Below are 21,737 nucleotides of genomic sequence, written 5' to 3' on the forward strand. Positions count from 1 at the left end.
GATCTCTTTTTTTTGTCTCTGACACACACACACACACACACACACACACACACACACACGAGAGATGCATGAGGGATCACATCCCTGTGAGTGAGTCAGATGTGTCATTTTTTCCAGCTTACTAAGCGTGATTCAAGATCATTTTGGCGCAACCATCTTCCACCATAGTGTTGAAGCAGGGAGGCCATTTTAGTTTGTTCTGTGGTCTCATGGAAATCAGAAAATGGAAATGTTCCCGTAACAGTGAAGCGCCCAAGTCCTTGAACACATGACTCACCCATCCTGTGGATCATGGTGGAAGAGGGCTGTAACTTGAGCAAATAGCTTCAGCTTCACCCACAGCATCGCAGCAGTTACAACACTGCTCAGGGGCTAACCCTTCGATTGCTGAGGGAGTGGTGTTACAAAAGCCTTTTCATCTTGAAATCAAATACGAAAATAATGTTAGCAGAGCACGCTCAGTTTTAACGGCTCCTGGGGACAATTTTCCTACGCAAAAGTAACAGCATCAAGTCCATGCAGTACTCTGGTCCTTATTTGTGTTTAGTAACTGCAGAGTTAAAAAGCTAAACTAAAGTAAGCCACAAGAACAATATGCAGACTTATGCCAACAGCAACAGTTCTCTTCCAGTCCTGCCAACCTTCCTCCCCCTGGTCTTTCTTTCTCTGTTGGCCACGCACTCACTACTTCTTTTTCCTTCCTCTCTCTCTCTCTCTCTCTCTCTCTCTCGATCCTTGCTCCCTGGACATTTTTTTTCTATGTCCATGCATGAGAGAGAAAGAGAGAGGGAGGGGAGGGGAAGGGGGGGGATTCCTCTTAAAAGCAGTTGCAGCAGTGAGGAGTTCTGGTGAGGGGAGGAACACAGAGAGAGAGGCTGTATTGTTTCACCACACAAGGTCCCTGTGTGGCTGTCAGCCCCCCTGTAGGAGCTTTAGGCATGGTATGCATGTGCTGAGCATCTGGTGGTGCGAGATGCACATCTGGAAAAGAGTGAGGCAGCCGGTTGGAGGGCTTGGAACGGCGAGGTGAAGAGCTAACGCCGGGGAGTCCGAGTTCGAAATGCAACACAGTTTTCTCTAAAGAACCTCAATACATTGCAGATGCTATGGCTGCAAAAGTCCCCTCTTCTATGGGTTTTTCTGTGACTCATACAGTTATAATTAGGCAGGAGAATGTGCAGGTTTTTTTTTTTTTTTTTGAGGCCGGTTGTAACTGTGGCCGCAAAGTCCTTAAATAGATATTTTCTTCTCCTTTAGATATGTTTACAGCTCTGCAACGGTGTTTGAGCCTTATAGCCAATACAAGAGTGCGTCAGTGTTGTCAGTTGTAGGAACGTCTCTGGGCGGACAGAGACAGCTCAGCCACCACCACACACGTACAGTCCCACCCTCAAAGTTTTATGGCGTTTTCCCCAGACTCTAGTCTGGGGCTGGGCTTCAAGTCCCACTAGCACACACACACACATTAAGCTTAAGCAAAAGGACTGGGGGAAGGAAAATGGATCCTTAGTCAGCACTTGAGGGCTGCTTCACCTCGAGTGTCCTCTCTTTGCGTTTGAGGCACAGCCAGGGATATGTATATGCTTAACTGGAATTCAAGTTAAGTTCAAATTAAGGAGTGAGGACTCTGATGTATATATGCAAAACAAAGGAAAACTATGCAAATTTTTAAAAATAAAATTTTCAAAAGTGGTAGAAATGTAAATCTCAATGTATTTTCTATTAGGCAAGGAAAGTGACCTTTGGATGTTAACCTCTCTTCCGGAGTAAGGGGCGTTTCTTCCTATTCGTGCGCTTAAAGGGGTGTGAGCTGCACATTTTCTCTGTGGCAGTAAAACGCAGTGTAGTAATTCAGCACTGGAATGGAATGAGGGAGGTCAAAGGTGAGTTTGTTGAGGGAAAATTGCTGAAGACGGCAGGGAAAGACAAGATGATATGACACAGTAACGGAGCGGGCACGGCTGCATAACAGCGCCTGCAAGTTAACATCCTTAAACAAGTCATTGTTTGGCCTGTGATGAATTATGTATTTTCTTGGCAAGTTTGCGTTGCCCTGCAACAGACGGTTGTTGGTTTGAGAATGGAGAGGAAGAGTGCGTGACACGAGGGGAAGAGAGAAGAGAGGTATGGTGGAGGGAAAACAGACAGCCCCTGCGCTTTTGGACATGAAACCCCAGAGTTGCTTCTGGCTCATATTACCAGAGTCTGGAGGTGGGGCAGGAGGAGTGATGTTGTCAAACTGAAGCAAAACTACAATACACACTACCATGACTACCAAGTGCAGAATATTGATCACTGCCCTGGAAACACAAACTTAAAGCATCAGACACATTACAGATAATAATAATGATATTAATTCCCTTAGTGCACTGATTAACACACAGCATTGTATATTAACAAAATTACATTCACAAGTGGGTCATGATGGTGTCAGTCACTTTGTGGTTTGGGTGTGTACTGAACCCTCAATCTACAAATTGGCCCTTGGCTATCCTTTATCTTCTCATGAAACACTGCCTCAATTGTCCCTTGTTCTAAACACGTAAATTGCAGGTGTGAGACAGCACAGTTTACAGTAACTGACATCGTTTCACTTCTTTTCAACTCATTTAACAGACTTCCCCTTGCAACGCTCGTTTTAAGTAAGAGGCGGTTTAGACCTGGATGAGTTTTCTGAACAAAAGGGTAACCCAGCTCTGCTCATGGAAAAGAATTGATTGCCTTTCATTCGTGTATTGACTTGCCGGTGGTTTACGTACATCCGTTGACAGAGAGCTGAAGTGTTGGAACATTTGCAGCTATGACTGGAATGTGCAGCTCGGGAAGGTATCTGCCTGTGTCGAAGCACAACAGATGGGGGGTGGAGGGGGAGGGTGTGAGCCAGAAGGTGGAGAAGCTCTTGCAAAAACCCTTATCTCTCCAGCTGGATCAATAATTCAAAACAGTGAAACAGTGAAATAGTGAGTGATTGTCAGACACTATAAAGACACTGATGACACAGTGGGCTAATCAGAAGCACACACAGTGGGATTAATTTGTCAGATCTGTGACTTTGCCTCACTGTCTGGGGGCTGAAGCGTTCAAGCAATTGAGCAACAGTGACATACCTGACGTTTTCAGTAAGCCTGTTGCTCTGACTGCACAGTTTGACGGCAGTGGCAAGACCAAACCTGTGAAAGGTGTTCCCAGCATCAGTCTGTTTGGATGAGAAAAACAATTACAAACTTTTTGTACCACAGCTGAGGCAGAGCTCCCTACTACGTTACAAACAGCATTGTGGCATGTGATATTTATCCATACAACACAGGGCATTGCTATGGAAACACCCCTGACAAGTACCTGCCCACTTGCTTATTATGTTGCTATAGCAGCCATCCCAGAATAGTCTCTTTTTTTTTTTTCCTCCGTCCCTCCCTCGTGTTCGTGACTCACAACTCGCAGTGGAAACCACAATTCAGTCTGTCTCTTATTCCCCTTTTTTTTCCTCACATTCTTCTCTGTACCAAAGGAGCAGCTCGCTTTTCTGAATCATCAGCGTGTGTGTTTGTGTATGTGTTTGTGAGTAAGGGAGCACGCGCAAAGGGGGAATTCCAAAAAGATTACCAATGATGAGTTACTATGGCGACAGCAAATATCAGCCAGGGTGACCTGTGTGTTGCAAGATAGTGTATCTTGTCATTAGCTGACTGATTTCTTTGTAGCTGTAATATCTCCATGGATACACTCTGCTCTCAATGGTTACTTAAGGTCCACTTTGTTTTGAGAGGTCCCAGCTTGCTTACTCACAGCACTCCGAGGCAGCACGGCAGAAAATCACATGAACGGCAATACGTAGCATCCAGCTTAACAAATAATACATGTGGTAATTGAGTTGAGAGTTTTTGCTGATGTGTTGAACAGGAACATTATCCCTCTGGTTTTGTTTTAGTTCCATGGTCTAATTAATTTGCCAAGAAGATGAAGGAAATCCAATTATCAGTGCTAATTAAATGGATTTAATTAAATTACATTTTAAAAAAAGACTTTACATAGAGGATGAGGCCATTCCTTAACTTTCACGGCAATTTAACAAGTCGGGAATCTTCCAATTATATTTAAAGTTTCACTGGTCTCAGTCCGAGAAAATAAACGATTGAGGACAAATCAATGATTTTCACTCAGATGTATGTATGTAGTAGCATTCATTCAGAACCTTTCAGTAAGCGAATGAGTGATGAATTAGTCACATTCCACCACAGATAACAAAGAAAAGATTTCACTTCTTTAGATTGTAACGATCATTACATTAAGAGGAAAAAAGTAAATAAAGTAGGTAAGAGTTAGTAGCTGTACTTTTTTGCATAAGAACATATCACAGTACTTTAAACATAGCCTACTATAAAGAAAAAAAATGAAATTCAGCTGATTAATTTCCAAATAGTAATTGTATGTCCATACTTTTTCCCCCCTTTCTCATTAATATTTTATTATAATGCATTAGATTATATGACATTGCTTTAAGTTTGATTTTATTAAAATTCTGCTCCTGATACTACATAAATACTATGTAAATCTGAGGGGACATAACAACAATCTGTGGAGTCAGTGATTTGATTTGAAATGATAGTTTCTAAAATTTAACTGATGATATATAACTCAGTGTGTTTATATTGACCATGCACATACAAGAAATAAAATTTATCTGTCATCTTCCTGAGTTAAGGACTCTGTAAAACCTCAGTCTTGCAGATCCACTATTTTTGTGGCTTGTTCTTCTTTTTTTTATGTTTTCCAGTAATCAAGTCCAGTTCTGTTGAAATAAACTGTAACAAGACCAAGAGAGAGTATCAAGGAAAAACTGAAACAGAGGAGACAACATTTTGTATTAATAAACTGGAAGCAGCAGCGTGACGTATCACTATTTGAGCTGCTTAATTTTGCAGATTTTTTGATTCATCTTCAACAACAGCGCATTCATTCAGTGATGAAGAACACAAGCTGAATCTGTAGTACATTTTCTTTGACATTCTTCGATGCTGACAATGCCCCTTTGACACTGTTTATCTGACTGTGTCTTCAGCATTGGCCAGTGAAACGCTTGTCACAATATTGACAATGTGGCATTGTGTGAAACAATCTAATGAAATTGATATACAAAGAGCTCTTCTATTTGCACACAATCTGGTTTGTGTAGTAAAGTGTTTGCTGGACTTTACTGACTTAAAGTTTGTTGACGTTCTCAAGTGAATGCCGCAAACAAGATCAGTTTCAGTGAAAGCAGAACAGGTTTTGAATAGGTTTGCTGTTCATGTAAATCAATATTTCGTTTGAGTGATTTCAGGACAGAGTATAGTTAAATCACACAGACACACACACACACACACACACACATATATATATATATATATATATATAAGTAGTTTAATCTCTATAATTAACTGATTTATCAATTTAATTGTGCAGTTGTCTTGCAGTAGTCACCTGTAGCAAACAAAAATACAAAAAAGAATAGAAACAGTGAGCTGCACATGCTCAGTTACATTTTCAAGTGTGTTTTGAAGTCTTTCTATTGTATCTCAAGTTCTCACAAATTATCTTGATGACTCATACAAACAGGCCATTTGCCAAGTACACTGCTTGCATTGTCTGAATTCAGGAAAGAATTTCAGTTAATAACTGTGACATTTTGCAAATATAATACAAGAATTCTTTCTACTTGGACCACATCCTAACCATTACCAGTTATTTCAAAACTATTGCTGGGTTAAAAACTATTTGAAATGTGTTCAGATAGTCCTTTGTGTCTGATTAAACCTGTGTTACACAACCAAATGTGCAGCTCCCACCCATCTGGCATTGTATGTCAATGGGCAGAGCCAAACAGTTGCTCAAGGAGATTTGATAGAATTTAAATAATCAGTTAGATCCAGGTCTGGTGTCACTTTTATTTAGCCATATCACAAGTTAGATTTTTGCCAAAAGGCCACAGGGCCATGTGACTTCCCTTATCCTGCGGGGGGCATTAATCATACAACAAACATTCACGCATACACAAGCACATGCAGGCAAACACGCACACACACCATTCACACATACACGCACACACATGCACACCCACACACACATTCAACCGTGCATCCCCATCTAATCCTCTGATTTTCCTCCCCTCTACAGTCTGTGCTGCCCTGTTTTCATTGTAGTCGTGGGCTGTGAGTCATCGAGCGTCTGAGCCAAGCTATTTGCGTTGGTTCACACTGGCTGACACACCTAGGACCAGGAAACACACCCATTCCCACATATCCTTGTATTCAACAGTGACCTGCCACAAAGCAGTGACAGGCAAAGGGGACTGAGTTTGTAAAAACATGCACTAGATGTGCATAATATTCGAAACATCTCCCTAAAGTTTAGTTTTATCCCTGTTGCTCAATCCACATTTTGTCTGCTCATTCTCTCACTTTTCTACTTATCTTTATGTCAATCTTCAGCTCCTGCTTTTGATTGGTTGAAACATTATTAGGTTTAATCATAAAGTGATAAAGTTTTTATCTCGATTTACCAGCGTCACTTATCAGTTTCAAAGAAGTTCCTGAGTAAGACTGAAAGTGAAAAAGCATGGTCATCCTGTGCAATAAAAACGCATGCAGCAGTGCAGGTGTTTACTGTTGGGGTTGTTATGTGACCATAAACATTCAAAACCTGCAGAAAAGTTGTTGAGAGGCTCACAGTTTGGACAGGCGTCCTGCTGTTTACATGTGTGCACTTCATAGGAGTTGTCTGGGAGCAGTAGTTGCTCTAAGCTGAAACTGTTCTTCAAAGGCAACAACCAGCCACACCTCACTGACGAAAAGTCAAACATGTGTGGAGCTTAGCAAACAGGTGCAGTAGCAGGACACTGTGTGTGGAGGATAATGGTCTTTTTTGCCAATGGAGCAACATTTTGCAGTTGTTTAAATTCTGTAGAAGAGCACCACACAGTTACTTTAAAAAAGGCAACATGTGGACAATATAAATGATCACTGCAGTCAATAAAATGATGTAATACTTGTTGTTCACCTCATTCACATAATATGTTTTCAGAAATTTTCGTTCTCCACTGTAATGTGTTTTATCTTAGGAGTCTTTACAATTGTTTGTTTAAGACACTGTTGCAGTCCAAAGAGTAAAGCAATACCATACTTCATACAGAGTTCTTTAGGATTCCTGCTTATCTTACACATGGTTTGAATTACTCCTTCACTTTTAACTCAGCATGCACACAATTATAAACAAAAATGCACACACACGCACACACACAAAAACAGTGAATCTTCCTCTTTTTGTGGGAGAGCTGCACCCTGTTTTTTATTTTATTTTTTAAAAGAAAGCAAAATCAGAGCTCTCTTGGATGGTGGTGTAATGTGGTAATATTAATTTATGTGTGTGTGCACATGTACAGGCGCGTGTATGCCACTCCCTGTTCATTCCCCACAAAGCCACACAGTAACTTCCTCTGTGTTTGCTCTATTCCTTGCTTGTTGTTTGCTATTTCACCTCTCTCAGCATGGGTGTGACATATGGACAAGGTGGTAGTAAGGAGTGTTTCAAGAACACTGAACCTTGATATAAGAGGTGGAGAAGCACACACATACATTAACATACATACACACACACAAGCCTACATCCACATCCTACTTGACCCATTTGCAAAAACTGTATGCACACACATATCCTAAATGAATGTATCCAACCAGGAGTACTTGTACATGTACCCCATCTGCAGTTGTAATGGGGTACATGGAAAGATTAGAAACTGACTGAAAAGCTAGTTCGCAAGTGAGCAGGGAAGCGTGGACAGTACAATAGTAAATGTTTTAAGACATGCATAATTATCAATTCAAACTAAAACTAATGAATACATGATTGAAATGATGATGATAGAAATAATAGATAAACAGCTGAAATATAGCTAAAAGCTAAAAGTAATGGATAGTGTTGAAATAGCTATAGCTTTAGTGGCTAAATGGTTGAAATGGCTAGCAAAAAAGTAGTAGATAAAAAGTTGAAATATGATATAATAAATGTAATGCCTAATGGTTGCAATGACTAAATAAACAGTAGCTGAAAGCTGCCTAGTTAAAAGTGATGGATAGTTGAAATACAAAGTTAAAAGACATGGATAAATGTCTAAAAGCTTCTGCTACTTCTGCTACTCAAAGTGCTGATGGTGAAAATGCAAACTTGAGTGTGTGAAAAAAAACCCACTTCTATACTCACACTATAAAATAGCACCTGATTTAAAATGAATTCAAATGAATACGTTTGGAACATGACAGATGGTGTTGATGAGGCGGTACCTGAGTTCATCTGACAGGGCTGTGATCATCTAAAATACTGTTTTAGTTACTGAACTCATGTTTTATCAGACATTTGCATCTATAAGCCTGCAAGGTCTCGTTTGCTGACCCAATATTTCCTGTAATCCCAGGCTGAGTTAGCCTGTGGCACCACCCAATATGACTCTGTCTCAGGCTCATATCATTACTTTCACGCTGAAACAGATGCACAAATTCAACTTTACCATTGTTTAACTCTTAGTCATCATTTGCAGTGTTTTGAGTTCTCTAAAACAAATGTTAGAAAGTGTGAAAGGAAAATATTTTTTTAATAGTGAGTGAGTGAGTATCCTGCTTGCTTTGGCAGACTCTGCATTAGCACTTGAGACAAGACCTTTATCTCTGTGCGGATACTAAAACTAAATTCTGCAACAAGATAGTGAGAGAGTAAAAATATTACATAAGTTAGGGCATCACAGGTTGTTCTTAAAATACTTGAAGTAACAATGGGCTGGAAGAGGAACAGTAACTATGAAAATAACAAGAGTTTCACTCTTAAAAAATATCTTTCATGTGACACTGGCTATTACAAAATTATGCAGGGAAGACAGTATGGTATTCCTACCAACAATTACTGACATTACCTTTTACAATTGCTGTTTTCAGCTTAAGAAATTGTGCTGGAAAATAACAAAGGATGTAACGCATGCTTTTGAAATCCAACATTGATAAATCCAAAACAAAAGTAAAGTTGTTTAATATAAAACATGCAGCTGTTGCAGCTCAGTAGGATCTCGTTCAGGGTGGACATTGTTCAAACAAACAAACAAAAAACTCAGAGACAAAGACAGAAAATCCTATCTTGTAAATAGGCACTTTGCCCTTTGTATGTAAGTAAAGGACTCGATCCTGAGTCATTTTGTTAATGATAACTTTGTGTCAGTTTGTGTGCAGTAATTTAAATGCTGTAATAACATGTTTATGTCATTGTCTATCATATGATACCCATTCTGTGGTGAGTTACTCTGTGTACTTCATTCTTATCCTGAAATGTGGAACAAAAACTGATGAAAAACAATTTAAAGGAGTTTTATTTTGTTTAAATAAATTTTAGAACGACAAGAAGCTAAGAAAAGAAAAGATACGGTAAATTTTGATGGCTGTGCTGCCTTTCGTATAAGCTTTTATGCAAGGAAGTTAAAGGCCATCCCTTGAGTAAGGGCGTCACTTGAGTGTAGTGAGGCGTGTCATGTGCCTTGAATTAGCTTAAACAGTCAAACTGTTGTCCAGTTTTGGTTTTGGAGTTTTTTATTAAAATAATTTATGAGTCTAAAAGTATCTTCTCAGTCACTGCTCATTTTGACAGTACAAGTACTTTTGATGAGCACTGTTTAAAAAGCACTGACTGCTGTTAAATGTTTGATGATTAATATAAGTACTTATGTAAATGTAATGTGGGTGTTTTACAATGAATTATTATTTCTTTTCATTTTTTAAAGCAGAAGCTTCTTTTAATGTTGCATGTCATCGGAGCCCTCGATGTGAAGCAGTGGGTGGTCCTATGGCTGCTGAGGACCACTCCCTCGCACCGGTTCCCTCCCCTGCCTTCCCCTCCCTCTGCAAACCAGGAGCCCTACCCAGCTCCGTGTCCAACCACTCTGCTCAGCCCAGAGGAGCAGCCACACAGAAAAAAAGAAGTTAAAATCAACTCACAGCAGAGGAGGGAGGGAGAGAGAGAGGGGGGAGAAAACGCCCTGGAAACTTGGTTGATCAAGAAATAGGAAAGGAGTGACAGAATCCTAACAGACTGCGAAGTTGTGACTGGGAGAAGTGCTTTTCTTGGGCTGGGGAGAAGGGGAGAGGACACGTTTTCAAGGATGCTCAGGCTGGTGTGAGGCTTCTTGGGCGCAAAGATTGCGCAAAGGTAAAGATGCACTTTTTTTAATCTCCTCAGATTGAAGTGAATGTTTTTTCTAAACTGCATTTCTGAACTTTGTTGCCTGTTGTCTTTTGCTTAAAACTTGTAATAAGTTGACCAAAGTTTAAACAACTAAGTTGCAAAAGTTTCCAGGATTCCTGTAATATTCCAGTGGGCGCTTGTGGTGAGACTGTGTGTCTGTAGTAAGACTACAGCAACTTTGTCCTGCTTTATAGCGCATCTGTCTCCTGTGGTATTCTATGGTTTTTCCTATAGGGAAGTTTTACTGTGGTGTTCAGTTGTATGAGCTGAAAGCGTGTGTATTATTGTTTCAGAGTTAAGTTGTGGAAATGTTGTGTAAGTATCACAACAAGTTTTGGATACTTATGTAAAATAGTGCAGCACATGAGAAGTGGGTGTGTACCCACAGCCACCACATGAATGCAGAGGAGTTGACTGGGAGTTGCGCACTTCACTTTTCCTTTAACTACACACAAAGGTCGTTATCCAAAGTGCATATTAGCCCTGAAGCTACTGTTCTAGAGACAACATAGAGTATCTTCATATGATTTTAGTCTCTTAAGATATAAGAGGTAATACCTCTTCATTCTTTGTGCAGTGGTTTGACTACTGTGCAACGTGGGTCTTCTTTCTATATACATAATCCCTAGTTTTAGGAGTAACAAACTTTTCTAGTTTTAAACAGCACTAGAAAATCCCACACACTAGATAGTGAGATAAATGAAGTTGTGCTGGAAAGATGAAACAGTTGTGCTGTGTGCATTGATGTTATCAATCAGGTGTTTTTCTCTTATCTGTTCAACACCCTTTGCCGAGACTTGAAGGTTTGGAACGTAAAGGTACTTCCCTATGAAAGCCTGCAGCAACAAGCTTGGGTGTGGATTCCTCTCCCTCACCTCCCTCCGCCCCCTCCTTTTTTTCTCCCTCCCTTCTTGCTTCGCTGTCTCCTCACAGAGGCACACCCTTACAGCCAAAAGAAAAAAGAAAGAAAAAGCCCATGCATGCTGCAGACAGTTGTCGCACTGGGTCCCTCAAAGTACATCCAGAGGTCCTTCATGTGGTATCCAGGGGGTTCCAGCAAAATGAAAAGTATTAATCAGAATTTTTTCTTGGCCTGTCTGCTAGGTTGTAGGGTGTAGCCATGAAAATCTCATATTTGGGTGTTTTTAATGCTTTTGAGAAATGAGGTGAACTTGTCTGAAGCTTGATACGATACAAATCAGTATTTGAACGAGGCATACCTCCTTTCCAGTGTTACATAAGAGAAAGTTGAGAACTGTCACTGCTGCTTTGCACAGAGACATGTATTCTTTTTTTATGGCCTACTTTTTAAAGTCTTGGGCAGAGAGAGAGAGAGATTTCTCTTTCTTTCTTTTACCTTTGGTCTCTCAACATGGGCTCCCAGCCAGGGCGTGCAGAGGAGGAGAGAGGGGAGAAGAGGAGAAGGAGGGAGGGAAGACGGGGAAAGAGGGCCAGGGAGTGAGTTAGTGAGGGGGGGATGGGCGGGGTGGGGGCGAGGAGGGGAGTAATGGAATGTAGTGGTTTGGAAAGACAAGCTAATTGAAACCAGGTTTTAGGCATAGAGGGGGAGCAAAGATTTCGCACATTTGTAGAAAGAAAGAAATGCGTTTTATAAACCCAAAAGTTGAGCGATATTTATCTTTTCCCACCTAACATATATCTAAAGCATAAATGGCATCCTACCAGGTGTGGCTCAAACTAGAGCCATCACATATAGTCTGGACTAAATATGATGTGTTTGCTCACGGTGAGAAAAAGGGAGATTAAGAAAAATCTAGACCAGACATAATCCTTTGTTGAATCTCACTTGAAAGTCAGATTTCTCTGTGTGCAGTTGCATGTCCTGAAAAGCTCCCTCCTGCCACACCCAAAAGTAATTTCAGCGTTCAGGAGAGCCGCGCTTTGCTTCGCTCTACACAGTCTCTTCTACATTGCGCACTTAGCTCGCGTTGACTGCCCCACAGCTGTAAATGTCTGGCATTTCTCAAATTGCTCTTGTCAAGGTGATTGACTGTGACATAGAATGTTTGAGGAGCCAAATGGTGACACAGGGCTCAAAGGTCTTTGGATAGTGGGCTGTCGTTAAAGTTAAATTAACATGTTTAGTATTCTTAGCATTTCAAAAATCCATGTTTTACTTGGTGATGATATGACGAGAAGTGCTGTGCTTTTGAGTTTTGCTGCAAGAAATGATATGGACTCATAAAAGTGACAGAAATATGGAACTTATATTATGTGGAAACTTTCAGAACTGGTTCCTGACTGCCTGCAGCTAAAACGAATGTCGGTTAACAGGGCCTCATCTTGGCCTGGGGCGGATACTGTTTGTTTAAATACTTGTACTGTCTACCACTGCAGCAGTACAGAGGCTACATTATGTTGTCACCTAAATTCATGTAAGACGTGTGGAATTTAAAAAAAAAAAAAAACACACTGTGAAATTTTGAAGAAGCTTTATTTTTTATTGATAAAACCTCACTCTGTCATCATGGCTTTCCGTCTGTGAGTGCCACTCATGGTGGTTTTGTTGCACTTGCCACCCATGTGGCAAACAGCATCTTTGCTAGCCTGAAGTAAATTACATGCCTCATGACTGTTTGGAGTCTTGGCTTGACCATGTCAAAATATTTATCGCAGCATTCCACCAGAGCCACTATATATTCTTGCACCGTTGACTGGCAGTACAGACGGGAGGAGTGTAGTGTTACTCAGCCGTGCCAGTGTGAAACGGAAAGAAACTGGTCTCTCACACACTTCCTCTGCTGTTTCCTCATGGGTTTGTTGAGTGGGTGGTTGGAAGGAGGGACAGCGAGGAGAGGCGAAAAGAGGGAGGTGGATGTAGTGAATAAGCTAAAAGAAGGAATGTCGATTGCAATCAAACTTTTTCACACTTGGCATTCATTTGGAGCCAAAACCGGTCTCTCGGACATCCTGGAGTTCCAGAAGACTCACTGAAGTCCCACCCTAGAGATTGGTTAAATAAAACAATCGGGAGTTTAGATACACAACTGCTCCAATGAGGGAAGTTCAGTTTTCCTCCAGCTGCAAATAAACATCTAACTGTAGTGCGCGATTTTAGAAAGTCTTTCTAGGCAATCCACCCAGCAGCCACTCCCTTTCTCATCCATGCTGGTTTGGAATGTTTGAGCATATCCTCAGTATGCTCCATGGTGTGGCTATCATTAACATGGGCTGCCTTGTTGTTGAGAAATGCAGATTTGAGAGGTATGATGAGACAGTCATCACAGGTCACACATAATTCCCCTGTGAGTCACACCCATGCAGATGCAGATAGTTTAGTTCAGACTTTATCGCAGCCCAGTGGGACCTTTTTTTTTTTTTTTTGTGAGCGTGGAATTTAAACAGGGTGTGAATCATTTTTCTGATCAGCCAAATGCTCAGCCAAACATCTGTGATACAAAACCTATCCAGAAACGATAAATCTTACGTAACTGTTGCTGTGCTGTGCTGCCTACCTGCACCCTGCTAACTGTCTGACCTGCACCACCCCACCCCCTCCCAACAAGCCCCGCTGCTACGTTGCCATGCATGAGGAATGACATGCAGCATCTGTTACAAAAACTCTGTTTGGAATGAGGCGCCCAAAATGTCAGGGCAGCAGGACTTGGAATGTAAATTTAGAAATACATTCAGCTTTGTTTAGGCTTTCTTTATCTGGCACAAGATACTCAAGGATGGCACTCCCCTCAATCCAACACTCTGTCTTTTCTAAACAACCCTGCACTACTCTGGTGTGGTCTAAGTATTAAGTATGAATGCATATCCTAACTTAGTGTTATGCTCTGAGTTCTACAGCTACGGAAGTCTTATGTCTATGTATACATCATGCTGCTATGGTTTCCATCCAGCCCTCTTTACCTTCTTGCCCCCTGCTCCATGAAAGGACTTGTATTTTTTCTTGTTAAGCTGAAACAAAACCTGACTAAATTGCCGATCTAAATTGAGTTGAAGTTATGTAGCATGGCCTATATAAAGTTGGCATGGATGTCTGCAAACCTCAAATGATATCTTAATTATGTGGCACAACTGTGTAAACTTCACCCTCCTCTTTCTCTCTCTCTGGTCTAACTAGTAATGCCAGTTATATGTCAGTTATTCTGTATGTCTGTGTGCAGAAGTAACATGTCTCTGCTTTTATTCATACTTTAAAAAAAAAAAATACTTTGTTAGTTGCTCAATGTTCTTGGCACTGAAACTGCCCATAGGAACCAGCCCAGGATCACTTCTCATTTCAGAACTTCAGCTATAGTCAAAATGTTTTGTTTCATTTTTGCAAAAACTTTATTTTTATGTTCTTTTAATTGTTACATCACCTTTTTTTGTATGGCCCAGTATTACATGATGTTGATGCTAATGGTGATGTCTCAGAGGGAATTACAACAGTAATGGGTTTTGATGCAGCCTAAGTTCCCAAGAAGACAAGGAAACCTCCCCTTAAAGCCTTAGCGCATGTGGAAAAAATGGAAGAAACCCCGGGAGAGGAAATTCAAAGTGAGATCCTCCCTCCTTGGATGTTGAGGGGTGTAACAAAGAACAATGAGTAATGATAGGAGTCATGAGTTATCTGGCACTTACAGCTTCATACAGTATAGAACCTCTCTGCTGCTGCCCTTTCTGTGAACGTGAGGCTTTGAATATAATTTACATGAAAATCAAGGCACAGTGGAATTGTACTCTCACTGCAACCTCTGCTCTTGTTTGTGATCTCGTAAAAGCGAGAGAAGAGCGTTTTAAGAGTTTTCATCAGTTTTTCCATTTGGTGCGCGACTCCTGCCAAAGTCACAATGGTTTAATCAGCAGCAGGCCAAGTTGGCGTCAGTGGGCAGGCTTTGGTCTTCTGCAGGACTTGTGGTTTGGTTTAGGGCTATGTGGACTACAGAGTGCAGAAAAGAACCATTTATTTTGACGCACATTCCTTTTATATGCGTCACACATGCATGTCCTATCTGCGTTTTTGAGGGAAGAGTGAACCTACACCGGGGCCTGCTGTGTCTCCTTTTTGTGTTTGTTGTACTCGCTGTGTCAAACTACAATGCAGAGATGGGAACACAGTGTCTGTTTTGTTTTGGCAACAAGGCTGATTTGGTCACTGCTCCTCTATCTTCTTCTTTGCCTCTCTGCACTGAGGCCTTTTTATTTGCTCATAATCAAATCTTATCACTTGCCAGCACCGCTGTGCCTGATTCACTTATGATTGAGCTTTAATCTTTGTCACACTGCTCCTGTTTTCTGTTCACCAAACTGATTGGATTTGGCAATCAACCTGATAGATTGACTAAAACCTCTTTGATTGGTTTCCAGTGTGCTGTGACCTACTTAAGTACAAACTATGTGAGTCAAACAATTCAGGTACTGTATGTGGCCTCAAGGCACAGAAGAAAAGAGGATAGGGTGGAAATGGATAGTAGTGAGTCTTGTTTGTTGCATCAACACCAGCAGAGGTGGAGCCAGCTAAAATAATAATGGTGACATAGATGGTGAAAATGTTATCCATTCAGCTGTTTTGTGTTACTTCTCCGTGTTCTTGAGTGTTTCAGGGTGCCATTAAGTGTGCATATCTGACTGAATGTGGTGTTCTTGTTTATTTGAGCAGAACCTGGAGGTGGAGGGGTGTGTGTGTGTGGTGGACTGACTGCAGGGTAGTTGGGGGTGGGCGCTCAGGCAGGGTGCAGGGGTGGGCGGCACAGAATGAGGCTGGAGTCAGAGTCAGAGTCAGAGAGAAAGAGGACATTTCTGTGGAGTTAGTCACTGTGGGGAGAGGCCGGGCTCCCTTCCAGCTGGCCTGACGGCTCTATCAAGGAATGTGTGTGACTGGAGGCCTGGGTGGGGCTGTGCACTGAGCTGCTCCCTCTCTAAGCAGAGCACAGAGGGAAAGCGATGTGATCCACCTCGTGGGCTGTGGCGTGGTGTTCCCTCTCTTCGACACGGCATGTGTGTTTTTATTTGCTCTCCCCGCTGTTGGTGACCACGTTTCACCTTACTGTGCATACCCGTGTATGTGTTTGCGTGTGTGGTCTCACTAAGGTATTGAGTGCAGAAGGTGGGGCTACCTATTTCTTATCTTTTGAGTTTGCTCACTCAGATATGGCCACTGTAAAAAAAATTCTACTTGCATGACTCTATATTTGTTTTTACTTCATATATCTGGATGTTGTTGCAAATCACATTTATCAACAAATTGAAAAAAATAAGTAACAAGTCTCTTTCGCAGATATCTCACATACCCTTTGTCTAATTTTATTTTGGGCATCACTGATACAAGCCAGTTCTAAGTCATGTCATCCAGTCAGCCTTGCACCTGAATGACTCCCCAGCATGGCAGTCTGATGAATACGTCTCTGTAACCAGAGTACGGGCTAGAGAGTGTACACAGCTGCTGTGGCACAAGTCTCCCTACACAAACATAATGACAACCACGTACTGGCTGGCATTTATCTCAGCTATGTCCTACCTATTTCAGTACAGGACCAGTTCAAAGCAGCCTGCAACAATGCATTCCTGTGCAAAACTTTAAAGCATTTTACAAGCTTTGCACCAATATCACTGATTTTAAAAGACTTGTTTGCTCACTTTCACTCAGATGCATTTAGTGTTTGGCACAGGTATTTAAACCTCGTTTAGAAACGGTTTCAGAGTCTCACAAACACAGTTATTTGGCCTAATTTTCAGCACAGTAATGAGCACTTTAGTTTATTGAACGGGGTGGGGGGGCTGGGGAGGGGGAGGTTAATGATGGGGTTTGAGAGCCTGTCTCAGAAGAATTTTTCTGAGGGACATGTTCCCACCGGTAGATGCCTGTCTATACACACATCAAGTCTGGTTCTGTTTGTACTGGGACTGACAAAGAGAAGGCTTTGTTTCACAATATGCCGGTGGGTTGAGGCAATAATCCTCGTAAGTCTTGTAAGATTTTGGGCTAGTTACAGTGGGTAAAAGTGCGACTGACTCGGCATGCGGACTGAAACTTTGAATCCAAATAATGAATGCAGTTGCAACAGCAATATTTTATTGCTATATTGGCTTATATGACTCTCTTTCTGCTGTTACACTACAGTGGTTTTGTACTTCATACCTTGGCAGGGCAGTCTTGTCTTACAATCATTGCCGAGGTTTTAAAAGTAGGGCAGAGGAATTCACAAACATATTTTAGAGAACATTTCCTTTTAGAATGCCTCTGTGACTGGCTTTGCCTCTTGTTAACTCTCTGTTGCAACTTCCATCAAACTGACCAGGACCCTGGATAGGCATTGTGTTCATGTGTCTGTCTGTTTCATCTTTTGCATTGGGGAGATCCACACCAAATATGCAGCTGGATTTATTTGTTTAAAGGGATTGTTTTGCATAATTACTTGCTAAGGTCAGTACTGCGACCATTGGCTAGTTAATTATTAAAGCCTCTGAATGCTCTGATTGGTTATAGAGGGCCCATTGAGCATGTACTGTACACTCAAATGTCATGAGTGAATTTTGACCATTACTACTGTATATGAGGTTTTTTGTATGTTAGGAATATGTTTGTTGAAACATGGATTGTTATTGCATGAGAGAGCAGAATGATAAATTCTGGATGTGTTTCTTTTTTATTTCCCATGATCATTTTATTCCATATATATTTTTTGTGTCATATTAAGTAAACCCTAATCCTTTTGTTGTTTTTTGTCAACAGAAGTCAAGAAACAAGAAACACAGCGTCAGACTGAAGCCCTTGGCATTGCTTGAGCAATCCAAGGTAAGTGTCTTTAGACATGCTGCAGAACATTCACACATCGTGTCTGTGGTGCAATGAAAACTTAATTTCTCAGCACCCATCACTTCACTCTGAGGCAATCTAGTCAGTGTCACCTTAGAACAGCGTTCTATTATGCGGCCAGGACGCCAAACCTCTGTTGGAATGTTTGTTGCAAAGCCTCCTTTGAACCTGGAAGGTCATGCCACTGTCATTCAGCTGTGAAAGGCCTGCCTTGTGGAAACCTGACACTTGGCTGCTTCTGCTGCCTGTGCCTCCTCTTGCACCCCTCCTTCCTCCCCCAGCGACCACCTGTTCCACTCAAACCCCCTTCCCCTTCTTATGAAACAACCTTGCCAAAAGCCCGCCAAGCTCACACTATTTTAACTGTTTGTAGTGAACATCTACGGAAGATTTATTTCTTCTGAGTGGAGGGAAGAGCTAGCTGAAAAGGCGATACTAATCCCAAACCACATGCAGCCTCTGTGGGCCAGTGACAAGCCATAAGAGAGGCGTATCCAGAAATGCTCTGTGGTCGCACTCTAGTTAACAGAAGCTTTTGTCTGGTTGGCTGTCCTGACGTCGCCCCCAGTTCAACACGCATACCAGACCATAATAAAATATTATAGACAGACAAGCTCATCCATCTGCCTTCACCCTAATTTTCTTCATGCCTCCATAGTTTCTTCAAGGCTTTTTGCAAAAATCTCATATTGTGAGTCCCTAAAATATGCTTTATATGACATCACTGACCAAATGTAAGGACATGTGACGGCAGGAGTGTCACTCTCAGATATGAAAGACAGAGAAATGAAAGGGAAAGAATAGAGGACTGGTTGATTGTCATTTTGCCTGATCACACTGAGTCACAGACCGTCTGCCTGTCTTATGATCATAAGAACAGAGGCTTACTTATTTAGAATCTGCTTAGAACAAAATAAATATTTAATCACATGATCTTTTTGGATCATCATTTGGATTCATATTTGCTCTCTTTCCAAAGTAATTAATGCCATGTCAGGGCATATTCTAAGCTAATCTGAAGAGGGGGATTCTGACACTTGAGTCAGGACTTTCCTTCATATATTCAGGATGCCCTGTGCACAGAATGGTGTTGTAAGCATCTGAGGGGACTCTAAGGTGATAGGCCCGCATTTTCATTCCTACTTGGCTGGCTTATCCCCTCTTCACTGTTAACTTGTAGGCTAACATTCCACAGCGCAGTTTCACAACCATTCCTCCCCCTTTCCCTCTTGCTATCTTGCTCACTTTCATTTTTTTTTAACCGTTTCCTCTTCTTTCCATCTGCCTCCCTTTCTCTATGTTCCTTCCTTCCCTCTTATATTGCTGCGAGCCTCAGCTCCTCCCTCCAGCTTGCTGCCAGAAATATGTCAAAGCTGTGAGAACAAGGACGGCCCAAATAGTTCTCTCTCTGTCATGGAGAGCCTCAGAACAAGGTTAAATTGCGAGAGGAGGAAAAGACATTTAAAAATAAAGGTAAAATAGAAAGAAAATAGGCAGATGGATAGGGAGGGGAAACAAAAGAAAAAGAGAAAATAATAAATATGTGTCCTCAGGTTATGCCTTTGAGTGAAAGATTGAGAAATGAATAAGAAAGCTGTTTTCTCCCTCCCTCCCTCTTGCTCTTGGGGAATTTTTGTGAACATATGGACAGTCCCTTCCCCGTCCCACTGTGGATTTTTCTTCTCTAAAAATGTAATCCAGCTAAAAATACTATGTGCCTTCTTTGAGAGTTACAATGCTTCATCTTCACTGCTTCCCTCTCTCAAAAGCTCAATAGTTTTATGCAACATCAATATGCCTTGAGAAGCATGTGGAAGAATGAAAAAAGTGATGAAAACCAAGATCATGTGAAATCTTTTCAGCTATTTTTTTGTCTATTTTCATTGTCTGGGTGAGGAGAGGAGGAGGATGTGTAAAATGAGCAGCATTGTAACCCATGGGGAAAACACAAATTCTTTTTGGTTCAGTCCAAATACTGGGATCAGAGGGATCTGGTTAAGATACTATAACTGGCAGTTTCAGCTGACCGTAGTGGAATTTGATCTATATGATTTAACTGGGTAAAGCTGGACGTTTGGCACTGCAAACTGCTTTATTTGTCTCCATACAGACATATTTCAGCTGTATTTAATGCTTGTAATGGGACAGATACTTGTAAGGCTTGACGTCCTGATAAAATTCATCTTTCAAACTTCAGTCAAGTCACACTGACAGACACTATGACAGAGAGAAGAGAGGAAAGAAGGAGGAGGAACCAGGGAGAGAGAGGAGGTAGAAGATCAGGCTGTGGATTGGCGTCATCTTTGGCATGAACACCATGCCTATCTCTGGTATTATCACTACTACTGGCCCTGGCCCTTTTTATTCAGTCCTGAGAGAAAGGCTATTTTAGAGAGAGGCCTTAATATTAGCTCAAAGCATTGCATGCATTTTCCAGTATTCCCAATCATGCAGGACCAGTCTATTTATTGACTTGTGTTAATTGGTGTATTGCATGTTATGTGTCCCTGGACAGGGTCCAGCAAACTAGGAAGACCAGTTTGCAAATCAGTTGGCATTCCAAACTCTCAGTTTATTAATGCTTTCTCACACACCCTATGTTTTATAAAAAGCTGCTCTGTTAATTTCAGTTTCATCATCTTTATTGGCACAGAAGTCTTCACAGCTCCGTTTTAGATGTTTTCTTGTCCTTTTTTTTGTTTGTTTTTGAGTAATTTGGATGTTAAAAACAGTTTGATGTACATACATTTGCCAAAAATGTACAACATATCTGAGTTTGTCTCTATGTAAAGTCACTGGAGCAGATCCTGGCATAATTACTGTATACATGGTAATATTTCAATACACTGCCTAAATTAAAAAATAGCTATTGAGACAACAGCTACTATGGTTGAGATATAATTACATTAGGAGACAATCTCTCTCTCTCTTGCTCTCGCTCTCTTTTTCTCTCTCTGTCTCCCACACACACAGACACACACACAAAATTCACATGCACCGCCTAACTAGCAAAAACATCATTTCATCAGTGTCGTCTTCTTCCGTCTCATTTGTTTAAAAATACTGTATGTTAGCAGTGTTGGGAGAGTGGCAGATTGCCGTTGGGAAAGTAATGCGTGTTACCAACCCTTTTGAAACCCCTTTGTTTCTTTATCTTTGCCTCAGGTTCCTCTTGTTCCCAACAGCCTGTTATCTTGTAGAACATTGTGGTGCAGCTTCAGTGAATGGGGGAGGGGATCTATTGCTTACTAGTGTGATTGTATTATTTACAGTGATGAGAAAAAGTATGGTTAAGTTTGTGTGTTTTTGAATAATTATTTCTTATATTGACAATATGCTGCAAGATGAAGAACTGAGAATGTGAAGCCAGAATAAACATTTGTAAAATTTTCTTTCATAGAATTCAAAAAAAGTTTTTATTCAGACCTTAAATTTCTGATCACATGGAAATCCAAGTTTATGACTTTATGATGAGTATACATCTTGTTATATATTCAAGTGCATGGGAATTAAATGAACAGCCACAGCTTATTATGCATTACCTAAGCAGTCTGACTACATGTTGTCACCTTAAATAATAGTCTTGGAGGAAGCCTACTTATCTCAGGGTTAAGATAGAGTAAGGACTAGCCAATGAATGGGAATAGATCACACAAGGGAAGACATCTGTATACCAAGTGCTCTGAACAGGTAGTGGAGAGATAAGGGTAGT

At 41.1% G+C, this 21,737-nt stretch overlaps 1 protein-coding gene across 1 annotated transcript in view; it reads left to right on the forward strand.

Moving 5' to 3' along the window:
• Positions 1–9,936: 9,936 nt before the first annotated feature.
• Positions 9,937–21,737, forward strand: part of ahnak (AHNAK nucleoprotein) — a 35,756-nt gene continuing 23,955 nt past the window's right edge. Inside the window, 2 exon segments of the mRNA XM_051072420.1 lie at positions 9,937–10,218; positions 17,942–18,004. The gene's annotated coding sequence lies outside the window, so the exon portion shown is untranslated.

Source organism: Lates calcarifer, linkage group LG8 (genome assembly GCF_001640805.2).
Source record: "Lates calcarifer isolate ASB-BC8 linkage group LG8, TLL_Latcal_v3, whole genome shotgun sequence".
NCBI lineage: Eukaryota > Metazoa > Chordata > Actinopteri > Centropomidae > Lates > Lates calcarifer.